This window comes from Pseudonaja textilis, chromosome 4 (genome assembly GCF_049901715.1).
Source record: "Pseudonaja textilis isolate UNSWEBS1 chromosome 4, rPseTex1.2, whole genome shotgun sequence".
Classification (NCBI taxonomy): domain Eukaryota; kingdom Metazoa; phylum Chordata; class Lepidosauria; order Squamata; family Elapidae; genus Pseudonaja; species Pseudonaja textilis.
Window position 1 is genome coordinate 35,615,137 of NC_141993.1, and position 17,246 is coordinate 35,632,382.

Consider the following 17,246-nt stretch of genomic DNA (forward strand, 5'->3'; position numbering starts at 1 on the left):
GGAACGGTGTTCTGAAAGGGATGAGTTAGTTACAGATTGTTCGGTATCTACTTGGGAAGAAGAATATCAATGGTTACAATTCTCAGTAGGAGCAGCCGGAAAGTTGGGTCTCCATCTTTTCCTCTCAACTGTTTTTAAGTGCACTTGGTTGTAAATGCCCATTTTGAAGTTTACTTTTTCCTTTTGACTTTCAACTTTAACTGTTAATTTATTCCAACCCCTTGCTACATATTAATGCAAATGGTTTGCCTATATTTTACTGCTTTATTTTGGACTTTCGCTTTTGCCATATGAAAGTCAGTGGCGAGAGGACTGGGTAGTGAAATTTATCTGATTTGATTTACATTTACATTGGATTTTTACTGCAGAGATTTTGTATTCTATTAGTTTTTTAAAACACTGGTCTTATTTCCTTTAACTTCTGATGGATACTTCCACATTTCCACTTTTTCTTATGGGAAATACTACCTCAGTTTTTTCTGCAATCATTCTGTTATGATACCTGTACTTCTGTCCTTGAGAGGAACTGTTTATGTATTGTAGTTCAGCTACAAGAGAGTTTTGGACTATATTAAAATGTAAACAAAAATAGCCTAAGGATTTTGAACATTATACATCATATATTCCTTATAATGTTCATAAAAAGGGATATAAATGAAAGGCAAAAATCAGATCAACAAATATTAAAGCCCTTTGGGAAGCCTTTGGGAAAAAACAGTTGTTTTTAACTTACAAGTTCAAATTGATGAGAAAAAATAAAGAAAATGACTAAAGACCATCTCTTTCCATAAAGCCTTTATGGATAGTGATGGACTTCTTTAATCCAAAGGTTATCTTGTTCCCACATCCCTAAGAATTTCTTTCTGGTTATTCTCAAGGCTAAGAAGATGGTGAAAACTTGCAGGGCATTGCAATCTAGTTTGGCAGCAGGAACCAGTACTAGTAACATTATCTCCTCAAATGCAACCATTCTGCAATGACCCTTTGTGTCAAAATGATTTATTTTGTCAAGTTGTTGCCAGATCAAGCATCATTCTCAGTATACAACATAATTATGACTTGCCTTTAAGTTCCACTTATTCCTTTCAATTATAGGAATCAAGGGTGGGGGAGTTCAAAGTAAATAAAAAAGATGGATTTAAAAAACAATCCGTTAATTTCTGTTTAGTCATAAGAATAGAGAAAGAAACAGTTTCAACAAAGCCCTATATCATAGTTGGAAGAAAGCTTATGCTCTCCATCTTCCAAGAGAAGTAGGCTTTTACATTTGGGAAGAAAACAAGACATTATTGCCTGTTGATTCCAATACTGGAGCATGTCTTTCTTCAACCTAAAAATCTTAATTTAAACAAAGAAGTTGCTTCAGCTTTGCATCTGTCATTTTGACAGGAATTAGTAAGTTTTTCCTAGTATGCTAAAGGCATTTTGTAATAAAAGGCATTAAACTCTTTGCAAGAAACTAGAAAGTAATCTTCTTTAGATACCCCATGCAGATTGTCCATGGACATATGTTTAATGTTACCCTGATCCTTGTCCTCAAACAGGGCTTTCAGCCAGAACTTTGAAAATATCAGATGCAAGAAAGAGAGAGAGAAAGCTTATGCTGTGCTGCCATCTTCTGTCTACTATGGAGAATGTTGTTCTTGGTAATGAATGTACTTCTGATAATTAAAACCACTAAAACATGCATTTTTTTCTTAAAATTTATACTGTTTCTAGACAGCCTGAAATAGTATGGTGGAAAGAATATCATATACATTTTGTACAAACTTTTTAAGTTACAGAAATCTGAACATTTTATTTCTATTTATTACATGCATTTTATATTGCTACACGAAGAGTAAGAGAGAGTTAGGAGAGAACAAGAATGAAAGAGGCCGAGTGACCAAAAAACCAAGCCTTATTCAATGCCAGGAGTACTGAAAATTACCATACAATGAATATGTGGTTTCTTTTAGTCTATAAAGGATGGTTCTCAGAGATAGTGAGAAATTTATGTACAGTGCAGCTGAAATTTCTCAAAGCTCATTTTTAAGGAAGGGTAGGAAGCAGGGAGAATGGATGTATCTTTTTCTTCTTCATAAAAATATAAATACTTTGCTTAATACTACAAAGATAGCAAGTTTCTGAAATCCATCCCATAAGATCTCTGCATTTGTCTCTTCACTTGGTCCTGGCAATCCTTTCAACCTCTTAATTGGAGTCAAACAACTGCAAAGGTATTCTTTCAATGTTGAAGAAGGGATAAAGTTGTATTGTGCCAAATTCTGAATCATGGGGAAAGACAATTAGATCCAAATTCATAATTGCTTCTTTTTTTTAAACAAAGTTTTTATTTTTTACAACAAACATACAAACAAAACATAAAAACATAAAACCCTCTTTCAATTATATACATACAGTGTGTCAATTGGTTACAATCTTTTGTGCTATCCTTTTTTACCATCTCACAAGTTATATAAATTCTCACCTTATCAGTCTAGCTTGTGCTTATGTAATATCAATTATTAAACATTCATTTGACTATATTTCCATCATTTTATATGAAATATTCTAATTTTCATTATAATTTAATCTTATACATTCATCCAATGGTTATATATTTTATATTGTATTCTATATCAATCTATTAACTTTTATTGTAAGGCTCACTAATCTATTTCTTTACCATGTCTTTTTATCTAACCATTGATAAAATAAATCCCATATCATATAAAATTGTTTATCCTCTTGTTCTCTAATTGCTTCTTGAGTGTCTATTGTGATGTATAAGGCACAGCGCAATTTCTCCTTGCAATTCTAAACTCTGCTTAATCATTGTTTCAAAGTTTTGAGTGTTCTGAGTTGATAGTGGTACCAGATTTAAGGAAATCTATGTGAAAAGCATCTGCATCCTCAAAAACTGTAACCAGAGGGTTTCCTGCCAAAAAATAAGTTTTGTGATAATGCAGTACTACTTGTCACTGCCAGCTGGCAGCAGTTCGCAGTTCAATTCTCACCGGCTCAAGGTTGATTCAGTCTTCCATCCTTCCGAGGTGGGTAAAATGAAGACCCAGAATGTTGGGGGCTGTTGAGGTAATTCCCCGTTAGGAGAGGGAGACATATTTGAGAGTAGTGTTTGAATAATACACACACAGCACACAGATACACTGTACAGTAAATGTAGGTTTTTACTTTAAGAAACGTTAAGCAAAGTTCAAACACAGTCCAAAGTCATTCACGGATAACATCAGTCAGTTTTTAGTCCAGGGATAATCCAATAACAAAGTCCGGTATCAAAAACAGTTCAGTATCAGACTTACATCAAATCCCGGAATAGCAGTCAATTAGAAGGAACAGCAATATTCTCCAACAGAAAGAAACAGAGACTCACTGAGACTTCTTCTGAGACTAAGACTAAAAAACCCAGGTTTCTGGCTCCATCTTATGGCCATTTGAGAAACCACACCCACACACCTTTTGCATTTTCTTAAAGATACAGTTTTTAAAATATGTATCCTATCTATCCTGCTTTATATATTGTCCAACCCAAATAGCTGTTAGGTGACTTACATTCCTAACAGGGGCAATATGCTGTCAGCCTTCAAGATCTTCCTCCTTCCCTTTGCTTCTTTCTGGTTGCCATGAGTAACGGGGGGTGGAAGGGGGAAATGTGTGGGATGTAAGCTGCAAATGTTGCTAACTAATATTGTATAAACTGGGGAGGATTTCTCATCCCTGCTTAGCTTTCTCTTCTCTGTGCAACTGTAACCCTTTATCTGAGTAAGCCAAGGTCAACTAATCATCACCACCTGTAGATGTCCACCTGATGTAGTTCACAACTTTTAATTGGAAGAACCATTTGAACTGTTGGGGGTGGGAACATTTCACTCCCTTGATATATGTGATGTGCGTACCTATTTACCCAGATTCAGAATTTTCTTGTTGCTACCACTGACTTCCAGTAAAAGACATCTTTTCTCTAATTACAAGAGTCTAAGTATTTCTTTCCTGGATTTTGAACGGAGCACCAGCTGACATTATTCTGAATCTCAATCTACCAGCCCACCCGGAGAGATAATACAATTTCTTCTGAGGGGGTCTGAACATCATGTCAACTCCAGCCAGCAACCAAGAAGACTCATTCCTGCTAGAGGATCCTGAGGAAGGCCCCCCCCAGGAGTCACCACTACCTGTCGGCCTGGAAGAGAGGAGCCATGGCAAGAGAGGGAAAGGAAAGACTTTTTACTAATTCAAGCCAGATGCCTCATAGATGAAGCTCTCGGAGAGGCTCACGCTGAACAAAGGTATGAGGGAGAGGAGTAGGAGGCAGCCCCAGCCAGAAGGAGTAGAGCAGCCATCCCCATAAATCAACTTGGGCTAGTGCAACAGCAAGCAGCAGCCCCGGGGCCCTCAGCAGGAGGAGTAATTGCCAGAAGACGTAGAATGCCAAAGTTACCTCCGTTGGAACTAAAATATGGGGGGGATCCCAAAGAGTTGGGATTTTTCCTATCACAAGTTTGGAGCTATATGGAGGAATACGGAGGGGATTTTTCCTCAGAAGCAGCCAAGGTTAGATGTATTACCAGGGCCCTGGAGGGAACAGCTGCAAAGTGGATGGTGACTTTGCATAATGATAATGCTCCCCAGCTGTTGAATTATAACCTGTTCATGACTGCGCTGCAAGCAAGGTTTGAGGGCCCACTGGCGGAATGTAAGGCCAGGATTAGGATGAAGACCATAAATCAGGGGCGGAGATCAGCGGCTGACTACACCCAGGAATTTAGAGAGCTGGTGTGTTATATTCGAGGCTGGTCCCAAGTAGCCCTGACAGAAGCGTTCAAAGATGGCTTAAATGAAGATGTATACCAGAGCTGCATTGCCAGAAGAGACCCCAATGATCTGCAGATGTGGTACATGACCATTCCAGTGCAGTTAACGGTACCCGCATTGGGGGCCAAGGCAGAAACGCTGGCCTTGCTAGACTCTAGGTGAACAAGGTGTGTGGTCAACCCAGAAGTAGTACAGAAGATGGGCTTAAGACTAAAAACTTTAAAAACGCCCATAGCCTTTTGCCAATTGGATGGATCAGTGGCGGGGGGCAGGCCTTCATGTTTTATAACAGAACCCATAGAAATGTTGATGGGGAAGCATAGAGAGACTCTGTGTTTTATTGTGGCCCCTGGGATGGAACAGCCGCTAATACTGGGATTTCCCTGACTCCGGAAATGGAACCCCCACATAAATTGAAGAAGAGGGTCATTGCGTATATGTACCGACCAGCCCCCGGAAGGGGAGGGGCAATCTCAACCGAAACTCCAGAATCCTATTGACTTAGCTTCCACGGGCACCGAGGAACTGAAGAGGGAGGAGAAAATTCTGGAGGAATACTGGGACTTAAAGGAAGTATTCAGTGAGAAGGCCTCAGATGAATTTACTTCCTTGAGTTATTTATATAGTAATAAAGGCAGGATAAAATATAAACAAAAATATAATAAATAATCCAACATAACATTTTATCTCAATAAATTCCCACTTCTGATAGAATGTAGTAGGCCAGATTATCAGGAGATGCATTCCTGAGACAATGAGACAACACAGTTCATATAGTTTGCGTGACAGAAAGAGGATGAAGACAGTTCCTCCTCAATAGTTCTTTGAGTAAAGACTTGTGTAGGTAGCAGACTATTTTACTTTGGCAAGATTCTGTCTATAGACATGGAGCAATAAAGAGATTTGCTTAGAAGAGTCATTAGGTGTCCTTAATGTTTTTTGGTCCTGACACTGCTAACTGAAATGAAAAAACAGATGCTGAACAACCTAATGGATCAATACTGCCATTCAACCCTTATATACTGCTGGCCCTTTGAATGAAGAAATTTTTAAAAGAAAAGCATGCAAACTTTTCTTACTTCAAGGTGATAGATTTACTTTAGATACCAAATGAAACATTCTATGGAAAAAAAGACTAGAGGAAAATGTATCTTTTGGATTTGTTTTTGATATAGAATTGATGCATACAAAAACAACTGTCTCCAAGATAATTGATTCTGCATTTTAATTTTAAGAAGTGGTACATTTCAGGGTTTTAAGGGGTGAAAAAGGCTATGCAGTCTAAAGATAGAAAAGCAATATACAGTGTAAAGTTGCTGGTACTGCAGACACCACTACCAGTTCTAGTCAATACATTTAAGGACTGAAAATGGCAGGTTAGGGAGGAGGTTAATTTGAAATCTTCTTTGACAGAAGAGATCTGTTTGGAAATGAATATTATGCATACTTAGATTTAGGATCAACCATGTTGTGAGCTCAGATACTGTGTTAAACTTTCCACGTTACATTGGTTTTAAATATATTTTTAATTCAGTTACTTTAATTCAACTCTGTACACAACTGAACAGCTAAGGCTTTTATTTATTTTATTTCTAACATTTAAATTCCGATTTTTGCCTCATAAATCATTGGAGGAAGCTATCACGTTATATTAAGAGATCTGCAAATATTTGTGATTAGGGACATAGACAACATATCATTGAATAATAAACATTTAACCCTACCTTTAGAAGAGAATATTTATAGTTCAGAGCTATGCTGACCTTAGTGTTCTCTGAGCTTGGTTGTTTTCTTGTAGATGTTTCATTACCGAACTAGATAACACCATCAATGCTAGAAGGGAATGGGATTTCTCTCATTTTATATTATAGCCTATTGGCATGCCCTGTCAGTCTTGGTGGTTCTTTGATTAGATTGTTATTTACTGTTAGCTTGTTTGTTTGAGATAGTGGTTCCTACATTAGCATATTGTTTACTTGTTTCTTGGTTGTTGATCAAGTTAACCTCAGCTGATCTGGGTGTTGATTGCTGGTGAGGAGATATTTGGTCTTTTTTCTTATCTTTTTGATTGTCTCCTTTGAGCAGAATACAGTTGTTGTTTATCTCTATGTTGATGGCAAATTTGTCTGAGTGCCAGGCTTCCACAAATTTTCTAACATTTTTGGACTCTATCTTTTACCCTAATCCTACTTTTTAAAAACAAAAATATAACAAGAACAAGAATTATAGCAGCTGTTAGGAATTAAGTTATCTTTCTGAAATAGATAAGAAAAATATTATTGTAATATTTTATTAGAAAATTGCAAACCTATGAGATCTGGACCTCTCCTCCCCTCCCCTCTCCTCTATTTTCATAGGATTATAGCTTGAAATATTAAAATATTGTTTAAAAGCCTAAGTGGTCTCAAAACAAAGCTATCATATCAAACCTGAAGATACGGGGACTGGAGGCTAAAGGGCTACTGGAATTGGGTGTGTCTAGTGTAATGAAAAGAAGGACTAGGGGTGACATGATAACAGTGTTCCAATATCTCAGGAGTTGCCACATAGAAGAGGGAGTCAAGTTATTCTCCAAAGCACCTGAAAGCAGGACAAGAAGCAATAGATGGAAACTAATCAAGGAGAGAAGCAACTTAGAACGAAGGATTTTTTTTTTTTTGACAGAACAATTAACCAGTGGGACAATTTGCTTCTAGAAGTTGTGAATGCTCCAACACTGGAAGTTTTTAAGAAGAGATTGTCCGATAGTGTTGTACTTCTTAGAGTTTATGAAGCATAGATGTCAAAGCCAACTTTAACAAATTATAAATATCAAGCCCTTTCTGCCAATCTTTTTTTTTTTTTTAATTCCTGGCCTGCTCTTTTTGACTTTTTCTGAACTTTGAACTGTCTCATTTTTCTGGGATCACAGGTTACCAAATAAAATATAGTCAACGCAATTCCAGCAGTAATACAGAAAGCTACAAAAATCGTTTTCACCAAACTATTCCCTTGCCATGTTAAAATCAGATGAAAAGTTATGCAGAAATGATATTGCTTAATTTTCTAGAAGCTTGGAAAATAAAATGTAAGTCTTTGTCAAGTAGCAATTACATAACGAGTAGGCAACAACTAGGTCAAATCCTCAGAGAAAGCTTTTCCTTATTTTTCGTTATAACCCTCCCCAGAAATCCAGGACCTATGAATGATTGATAGTCTCTGATTTTGTATAGTAACAGAAAGCATAAATTATTTTTGATAAGTACAAGCCCTTTTCTGCTCAATGTACTGGTATGGTCATTTTGGGAAATAGGGAATGTTGTTATTTGTGATAGGACTGTGATGTGACAGCCGGCTTAGTTCTGACGAGACTATAAAAATTAACTGCAAAAGTAAAAAATTACAACAGTTCTTTTTTATAGCTTATTCAGCTTCACTATTTGCTATTTAGACATTTACCTGATGTTTGTTTGTTAGACTTAAAGCTGCTCAACTCAGGAAAACATTATAGATAGTTTACATCAAAAGAACAGCAAACAAGAATAAACAAGGAGATTATATATGTCCAGGCACAAATTTATTGCATTACAGATATCACAGCCAACCGAAGTTCAATAGCTACCTTATTCCAGACGAGTCAGAGTTTAAGAACTTCTGCAATACTATTGATATAGGAGCCACACAAATTGTTTCCATTGTTTTGTGCTTAGCATGCCAGATCAAGCAGAGAAGGCATACTTTTAGTACCTTCTATCAAACTGTGTCATCTGCTTGATTCCCAAAAGATCTCAGTGTCTGCCTGTGGAATAGTATCTCTCTGGAAATCCAACTCTGGTGGGTTTCATAAGACTCTGAAGACTTGGTTTCCTCAGTCATTTGGGCCACAAGGAATGTGTTGGCCCTATGGGGTAAACTACATAGGAATCACAAGCAATTGAGCTAATTTTACTTGATTGTAATGCTATAATGACAGAATCTTTTGGTGAGCTATGCTGTCTCTTATCTAACCATTTCCTGAGTGATTCATTTCCTGCATGGCAGTGATAAATAAAAATCCATAGTTGTTTGTCCCAAAAGTACTTTTTCAAGAGGTTTTTCTTTGAAGACATTTTGCTTCTCATCTAAGAAGTTTCTTCAGCTCTGACTGAATGGCAGGGAATGGAAGGATTTATACTCCTTGCAGACAGATGGTCATTTGCATTCTTTTAGTGAGTCGTTGAAGCCATCTGGAAATTTATCTGTGTCATCAGAGTCAAAGGGGTGTGGAGCCTTCTTGGCACTGTTGAAAGGACTGTGTCATAGCCTGGAGATACATAATGTGACTGAGAATCTCCATAGACATTCTGCAATTGTTTAGATATTCACAAAATTTCTCTCTAAATATCTCTTTTTTAGGATTTATGCAATAAAATTGGAAGAGTTTCTCTCCAAATTCTATAAAAAAATAACAATGTTATTTGGATTGCAGTGCCTTGCTATTTTTGGTTGAACCAATTTACTTATGTTTCAAAAATAAAAATATCCGAAAGTATTTGCTGAATCCAACTTCATTGTACAACACTAGAGGGCGTTCATGCTACATCTTGTATCAATACCACCCAACCTAATGCTTTTTAAATCCAGAGGAGTTGGAGTTTTAACTGAATTAATTTAATTTAGTTTGACAAATTAATGGAAGGCAAGCATTTCAAGTACAAAAACATTCAGATACAAAGTATTAGATGCTCTCACTAGATGTTCTCCATTTTAAGTTTAAATGTGTCAGTGACAAATGGAGAGACTGTAACTGCAGTTATATTGCTGGCATATTTTGCTATTAAATTTAAGTTTTCTGAACTGTTCTCTTATCCTACCCTTTCTCTGAGTGTGGCACATAATTGCCTTTGGGCTACATATTGGCTTTAGAAGGAAATTCATGTAAATCCAGACAGGCCTCAGTGTGTTCCTTGTTGCCAAAGTAGCAGTTGCTATGGCAAATGTTAAACACATGTTAGCGATGGTATCACAAAGATCTATGGCATCATAGAGCCTCATAAAACAAGTGAAACCAGGGCTTTTCATATGCACCAAACATTGCTACAATTTTCGCAGATTCAGAGAGCAGCTGGTAGGATTCACTTAAAGGAGCTTAAGTGCTACAGGTACAATGTGCCTTTGAAAGGTCTTTCAAAGGAAGGGGATGAGTATTTATTTTCCAGGAGATAAATTGTGCACATAGATTGTCACTGTGAGGGCAACAAACAAGCAGGGATCCTCAGTGGGATGGAATGCTGTTGGATTGCTGTTTATTATAAAGGCAATTTCAAAGCCTGTGAATAAGTCACTGGGATGTGTCGTAAACACAAACTTTCTTCCGACTTCCAGAATGCCTTTTCTTTGCACTGTGGCTTAAAGTAAAATTCATCATAGGAAAGATTTGGCTGAGTTCCTCTTGCGGTATTACCGCTGTTAGTCCTGTCACAGTTGAGAATAAGTAAGACTTGGTTATTTGCTTACATTTTTTGAGAGGGAGGGGGAGAGAAAGGAACCGCAGAATGGATCTCTTGCTTAGTACCTATTGTCCATGTCCTGTTGTTGAAAGATTCAATTTTTCTGGATTCTAGCAGTTCCCAGATACTACTTTACAATGGTGAAAAGCAAGAGAACAAAATATCTGTTTCAAGTGTGGCAAGGTTTGCAAATCTAAAATATCTTGTGTGTTGTGGAGTCTTTGACATTTGATTCATATGGGGAGTGTCCACTTTGGAAGAAAAGAATACATACAGTGCATATTGCAACACAAATTGTAGATGCAACAGGCTAGATCTATGTAGAAATAGTGGAGAAATGATTAAACTTCTAAGCACTTTTATCATGATTTAGAGTCCCAGTCATTCAATTTGTCTTACCTAAAACTCTGCATTAAAGGAAATCTACATAAAAAGCATCCCCTATAGTTTAAAGACCTCCTTAAGAACCATACGGATTCCAGACATTTATTATTAAACTATGACCATGATATTATATTAATTTTTACAATGAACATTTAGCTAATTATGGAGTGCTATTACTACTTGGTTCAAATCAAACCCAACTTTATTACAGCCTTTAGGCCAGAAAGCACAATAATGGAATACATAGGCCTGCAACTATTAATCAAACTTTTTAAAAAGAAATAAAATTAGATAAAATACGTTATTATAGTAACTGTAGTACAGATCAGTTCAACTGTAGGTAGAAAGATCAGAACAAATAGCACAAAATCTAAAAATATATGTCAGGGTTCTGATGAAATAGAAGCAGGGAATATTTATTCCATTTTAAAGAGCATGATAAACATTCTGTTTTCTACCACGGTAGTTCTTTAAAGCAGGATAAATATATACAGTATCTTCTTTGATCTTCTATATAGAGAGAGGAACAGTAAAGGAACAGTTCAATATAACACTGTGCACTTGACAATACAATAGGTGAAATTTCTGAAGATAAAAATATGTCAAAGAGTGTTTATTTGAAACTCTTGTGTTTAAGTAGAATAAGATGACTATATTATCTGGATAAATTGAACTATTAAGTTGTTCTCACACAAGGCCAACAACAATTCAGGAAAATATCCATGCCATACCAGCTTCCCACACTGTTAATATGTCCATGTTGACTGCTGATGCTTTGAGTCTGATCATATATAAAAATCTTACTGCTTGGCCTTCTGCATAGTTATTTGATAATGCCAGTAAGAAAGTTTCTGTTATCTTGGAACAAAAATGGGACAAAAGTGATACAAATCTGTTTTGAGATTCATATATGCCAATGTTTCTTAAATTTTGGTGTCCACAAAATCATCACCTCAATTGAAGAACACTTCTGCCAGGGTTCCAACTGATGCCCTAATTAAATCATGAGCCTCAGGCCAAGCTTCAAAAGAAATCCAGTTATTTATGAGGAGCTTCATGTCGGCATGGACCAAGTGGAGCTAACTCTGACCTCACTTAATTTGTGCTTTGGCTCTGACTCTGTTTCGCCCTCCTCCCAAGATGTATCATCAGTCACATTCCCCAATGAAGCAATTTCACGGATTGCAGAAGTCACTCCTTCTGGCCACTCTGGGCTTCCATGGAAATGACCGTGACATTGCCACCTGGAATGTGCTTTATTTTGTCTGAAATGCAAGTTCCTTGATGCAGCTGCGAGGTTCGATTCCCCATCCCCCTTATTTATGGCAACTCGAGAGCAGGTCAGGGATGCTTTGTGAGTTGACAACTGCAATATTAAAATTGTGTCAAACAACCATGAGAAATGATAGCAGCAACAAATGTGTCTATTTTAATTTTTAGTACAGTAAATGTTGATAAATATAAACCAAAGAAACAAAAGCTTTCTTGGGGATCTCCTTAATTTTTAAATGTGGGTCCTGAGAGGAAAAAGTTAAAGAAACACCGAAGTAGCACATTATAATCTGGATATTGGTGTTGGAGTAAACAAAATAATTATTTGTTACAAGATAAAAAGCAAAATGTAATTACAGAAAAGGAGGTTGTTAATTGCTTTCAGCATGTACAAGAAGAGCTTAGCCATTATTAATAGAAATGAAATTTGTTTAAGCATGGACCACAGGTAGATGTGTATAAGTTGAATAATTGATTCTAGTGAGAAATCACCCTGATAAACATTATGTACAAATGAGCTGCCTTCAGATTAATAACCATCAGAGTGGATTCCTCTTCCTGCTTTCCCTGAATTCATAAGCAGAGGGTCGTGCATCATCTGTTCTCTGGAGCATTTCCAAAGGGTGCTACAGTAGAAAAGGAAAAGTATTACATGAATGGGAAAGCAATCACCTTCACTATATTGAATCAAAATATAATTAAATTTAAGACTAAATTTTACACATACACAGATAGCATATATAAAACTAAATCAAATATGTATTTGTCTTCCAGGACACACTTTTTGGTATGACCTCTGCTGGTTTTTGGCTTGTGTCTTTAATGTCCTTAGTGTCTACTCAAAGCCAAGTACAACTCCTATAAACGAGATAAAGTTGACTGCATATTTAAAAAAATATGTACTATGGATGGCTGCATAGATGACAGCACACAACTAAGTGACTTTAAAATAAACTAGAGAACCATGCCCTGTTGGATGATTTTTTTGGAGACATATCCTTGCTAACAAAGAAACAGAATGAGCCCATTTAGTCAAAAAAGAGTGGAAGTGGCAATGGTTTCCAATTTCTTGCAGGCTTCCCCAGTGACTTTCTTGTGGGAAATTGACAGGCAGCACCAGAAATTGTCCTTCCTTCCTTCCTCCCTCCCTCCCTCCCTCCCTCCCTCCCTCTCTGTTCCAATAATTCAGCAATCTCACATTGAATAAAATAAAACATAAATAAATACACCCATTCTAAGTTCTATGCCCGTGATGGCAAACCTATGGCACGCAGAGCCACAGCCAGACTTACCTTACTGCACATGTGCATGCCTCACAGCTGATTTTTCAGCTGGTTTGAGGTCTTTTGGGGCCTCCCAGAGGCTTGAAAAAAGTGTCTGCAAGGTTCAGAATGAATAATAGGCCCGTTTCATCATTTTCTGTAATACCTGTAAAATATATATATTTAACCATCTTATATGTTACTGTTTTCATCTCAGAACACTTAAAAATCCCCGGAAGCTCCTCTATTGAGTTGCGGGAAGCTATCGGAGATAATTTAAAAATAACATCATATGACTGTTTGGAGACTAGGGCAAGACTGGCCTACTGGTACCTGATTTCTGGTGGCTAAAGAAGGGGCCGGTTGACATTCTGGCAGAGGCAGGTGTGACTCTGAAAGGAAACCTATAACCTATTTCAGGTGTTTGATTACCTTCAGTGTAGGAAGTGGTTGAAAAAATGAAATGGAATGGGCAAGGACTAAAATACAGTGGCAGATAGAATGGAGTGGAATGGAATAACAGAGTTGGAAGACCTTGGAGGTCTTCAAGTCTCATCCCCTGCTTAAGTAGGACACTCTATAGCATTTCAGACAAATGGTTGTCCAATCTCTTCTTAAAATCTTCCAGTGTTGGAAGCATTCACAACTTCTGGAGGCAAGTTGTTCCACTGATTAATTGTTCTAACTGGGAGGAAATTTCTCATTAGTTCTAAGTTGCTTCTCTCCTTGATTAGTTTCCACCCATTGCTTCTTGTCACGCCTTCAGGTGCTTTGGAAAATAGCTTGACTCCCTCTTCTTTGTGGCAGCCCCTGAGATATTGAAACACTGCTATCATGTTACCCCAAATCATTCTTTTCAATAAGCTAGACATACCCAATTACAACAACCGTTCTTATGTGTTTTAGCCTCCAGTCTCCTAATCATCTTTGTTGCTCTTCTGTGCACTCTTTCCAGAGTAAAAAAGAGACTCAATCTTTTTTACATCATGATGACCAAAACTGGTTGCAGCATTCCAAGTGTGGCCTTACCAAGGCATTATAAAGTGCTATTAACACTTGATTCTATCCCTCTGTTAATGCAGCATAGAACTGTGTTGGCTTTTTTGGCAGCTGAAGCACATTATTGGCTCATATTTAAGTGATTGTCCAGTAGGACTCCAAGATTCCTCACAATAGTTACTACTATTGAGCGAGGTAAGTATTTGACTTACACCAGAGAGATTCAGTTTTTATTGGAACTGCAGACTTGGTGATTTTTATCTCAGTCTACCTCACAGGATTGTTGTGAAGAAATGTAGGAGGATGGAGCACTATGTATGTGCCTTGAATTCATGAGCAAAGATATGATATGAATACATATTCATGTTTATATAACTGAAAAAGGATATAGAAAGCAATAAAAATGTCCAGGCCTTTTGTCATGCACCTTCAAGTAGTTACTTTTTTAAGAGTCTGTGAGGGGTCAGATCCTTGCTGTTGGGTGGGAACGGAAGCGAGGAATTGTGAAGTTGCCACCAAATGTTCAAAATGACCACTAAGTGACCACAGCAGCAGGCCAACCATAGCAGCAACCTGAAGTTGCCACAACTTTTCCAAATTTTGTTTCCTTGTGGGTTATGTATCCCGGATTATGGATGCATTCTGTTTGGATGCATTCTGTTTGAACCATTTGAGGTTCAGAAATTGATGCCCTGTGGTATGCCACTTTGTCCAACTAATGCTAAGGACAATGAGAGTTCAGTGATCTTTTTACTCACTGGTGCAGAGTTCTTGCTCTGTATTAAGTTCAGTGGTGGGGATGGAGACTGCATCTATTTTGGACACTCACTTGATATCCATTTAGGACAAACATCTGAATAGTTCACCTAAAATAGGCTATAGGTTTCCTTTCAGATTCATACCTGCCTCCCGTGCTGCAGAAGATCCCAGATGTGTAAAGCCATTGCTTCATTGACTATGATCCTTAGCTACCCCAAGGAGACCTCCATCCTACATAAATCAGTAGATCATCAAAATGGATTGTGAAAAAAGAAATCTGTGTCATATCTCTTGGAGTGGGGGGGAGTAGGCCTCCTCCATTTAAACAGTTTATTTAAGAAGTATTGTGCGTTATAAAGAGAATTGTTTACCACAAGAGGGCATGAAACATTCAGGAATGTAATTTGAAAAAGGAAGAGTGTAGGAGAAAAAGGTCTATGTTCTTGCAAAAAATTGGCTTTAATTTAGCATGAGATTTCACACCATCAGCCTACATTAACAGTTTTTCTTCAAAGCATAGAAACAGTGGAGTTATCCTTATTCTTGTCTGGGTGATCTTTGTCTTATCTTAAGAGGCTTCATAATAAATGGTATTATGCTTATAACATGCCCAAGGAATGAAATTTATAAATTATAGACACAGAAAGCTAAGGTTATAATGACTGATTATATCTAAGAGAGATTCACTGACTTCTTAGACCTATTTTGTCCTGATATGTTCCTTTATTTTTCCCCAAGGCTCAGCAGATTAACCATATTCATTTTTTCATTCCATTATCCCCTAAGCCTCCAGTTTCCCTCTTCCTTCTTATAAGAAACATTCTGCACACCAATCTGTAACTAATAAGCAAAATCCACCCACGCTGTAAAATTGCAGGCTTATAAAATTGGACTCCCAAGTAGTCTGGAACACAGGTATTCATAAACTCTTTGAACCCAGGAATTGCAGAATTAGAAGATCCAAGGATCTTTTCTGGAGCCAGAACTTTTTCATACTGTATAGGCAGCCTTCCCTCTCCCTTCTTTTCATACAGGCAAAAGTCATATAGGACCTTTCTCTCTACCACGTGAAAGAACTATTCATTAAAGCTTTGCAAAACTTTGAAGGGATGTTTTGCTTTGAAACATCTACTTTGTATAAGATCAGGCTCCCTCCATGCATTTCAAGTTGCTTCAGCATCCTTCTCATGTTCCTTCACAGAGTGGTCCTTCATCTATAGCAGAATATTTATTTGGAAAATGTTATTATAGAGCAAGGTAGAGAAGGTTTGACTATTGGTCTCCCAGGCCAGTATCTACAATATGCTAACAAATCAGGGACAATGCTACTCTAGCTACCACCTGCCAAGGCTTACAGGTTGGTTCAATTTCATCCAGACAGAGCAAGCTTAGCAGGTTAAAACCAGGTGGTTTGGTAGAGGGATCACTAATGGTCAAGCCTTGGATCATTCCTCTCTCCAGGCATTCTCAGGGTTAAACTGGGTAGATGTTAATTAAAAGTAGCTGTTTTTCATGCTGCCCTGGGGATTTCAATCTTGTGATGGATTGCATTGCCCTGGTGAATAGGGAGGGCCTTGTTATTCATCATCCTTGAGCATAGCCAAACCAGAGCTTGTTGGCCATATGATATTGCTAAGTACTAGTAACCAGTGCATCGGAGTGGAATGGAATGTCCTAAAGATTATATGGATTGTCTTGCAGAATTGGCCATTGGCTGTTTGGGTGTAAATGCTGTTAAGCCGCATACTGGTACAATATTCAACTGTGTTGACACCAACACCAAGGCTATCATTTGTAGGGTGTTAGCATCAATACCTCAAGATGTCCCAGCCAATCTGTTCAGTAAATTGGTGCAGCTTTTCAATTTTGCAGTAGAGGTGATTTGCTTGGATAGCTGAATTGGCACCCAGTTGTGAGAACATTACTGTATTCCCGGGCACAGGCTCAAGGTTGATTGGTTTTCCATAATTCTGAGATTGGTAAAATGAGGACCCAAATTGTTGGGGGCAATATGCTGACTTTGTAAACCACTTAGAGAGGGCTGTAAAGCACTGTGAAGTGGTATATAAGTCTAAGTGCTATTGCTAACTGAGGAGCTGAGGGTATGAAAGGACACTTCACCGAAATTTGGGAGAAAGATAGCAGCACAAAAAGACTGCCCACACTTTATAAACTTTTATCCGTGAGGGTTTGGTACTCGGGTATATGTGGTGATGCAGCACCCTGTCCGTTCAGTAGTAACTGCTTAGTAACCAAAGAGGATGGGCATTCCTGAATCTTTCCAAAACAT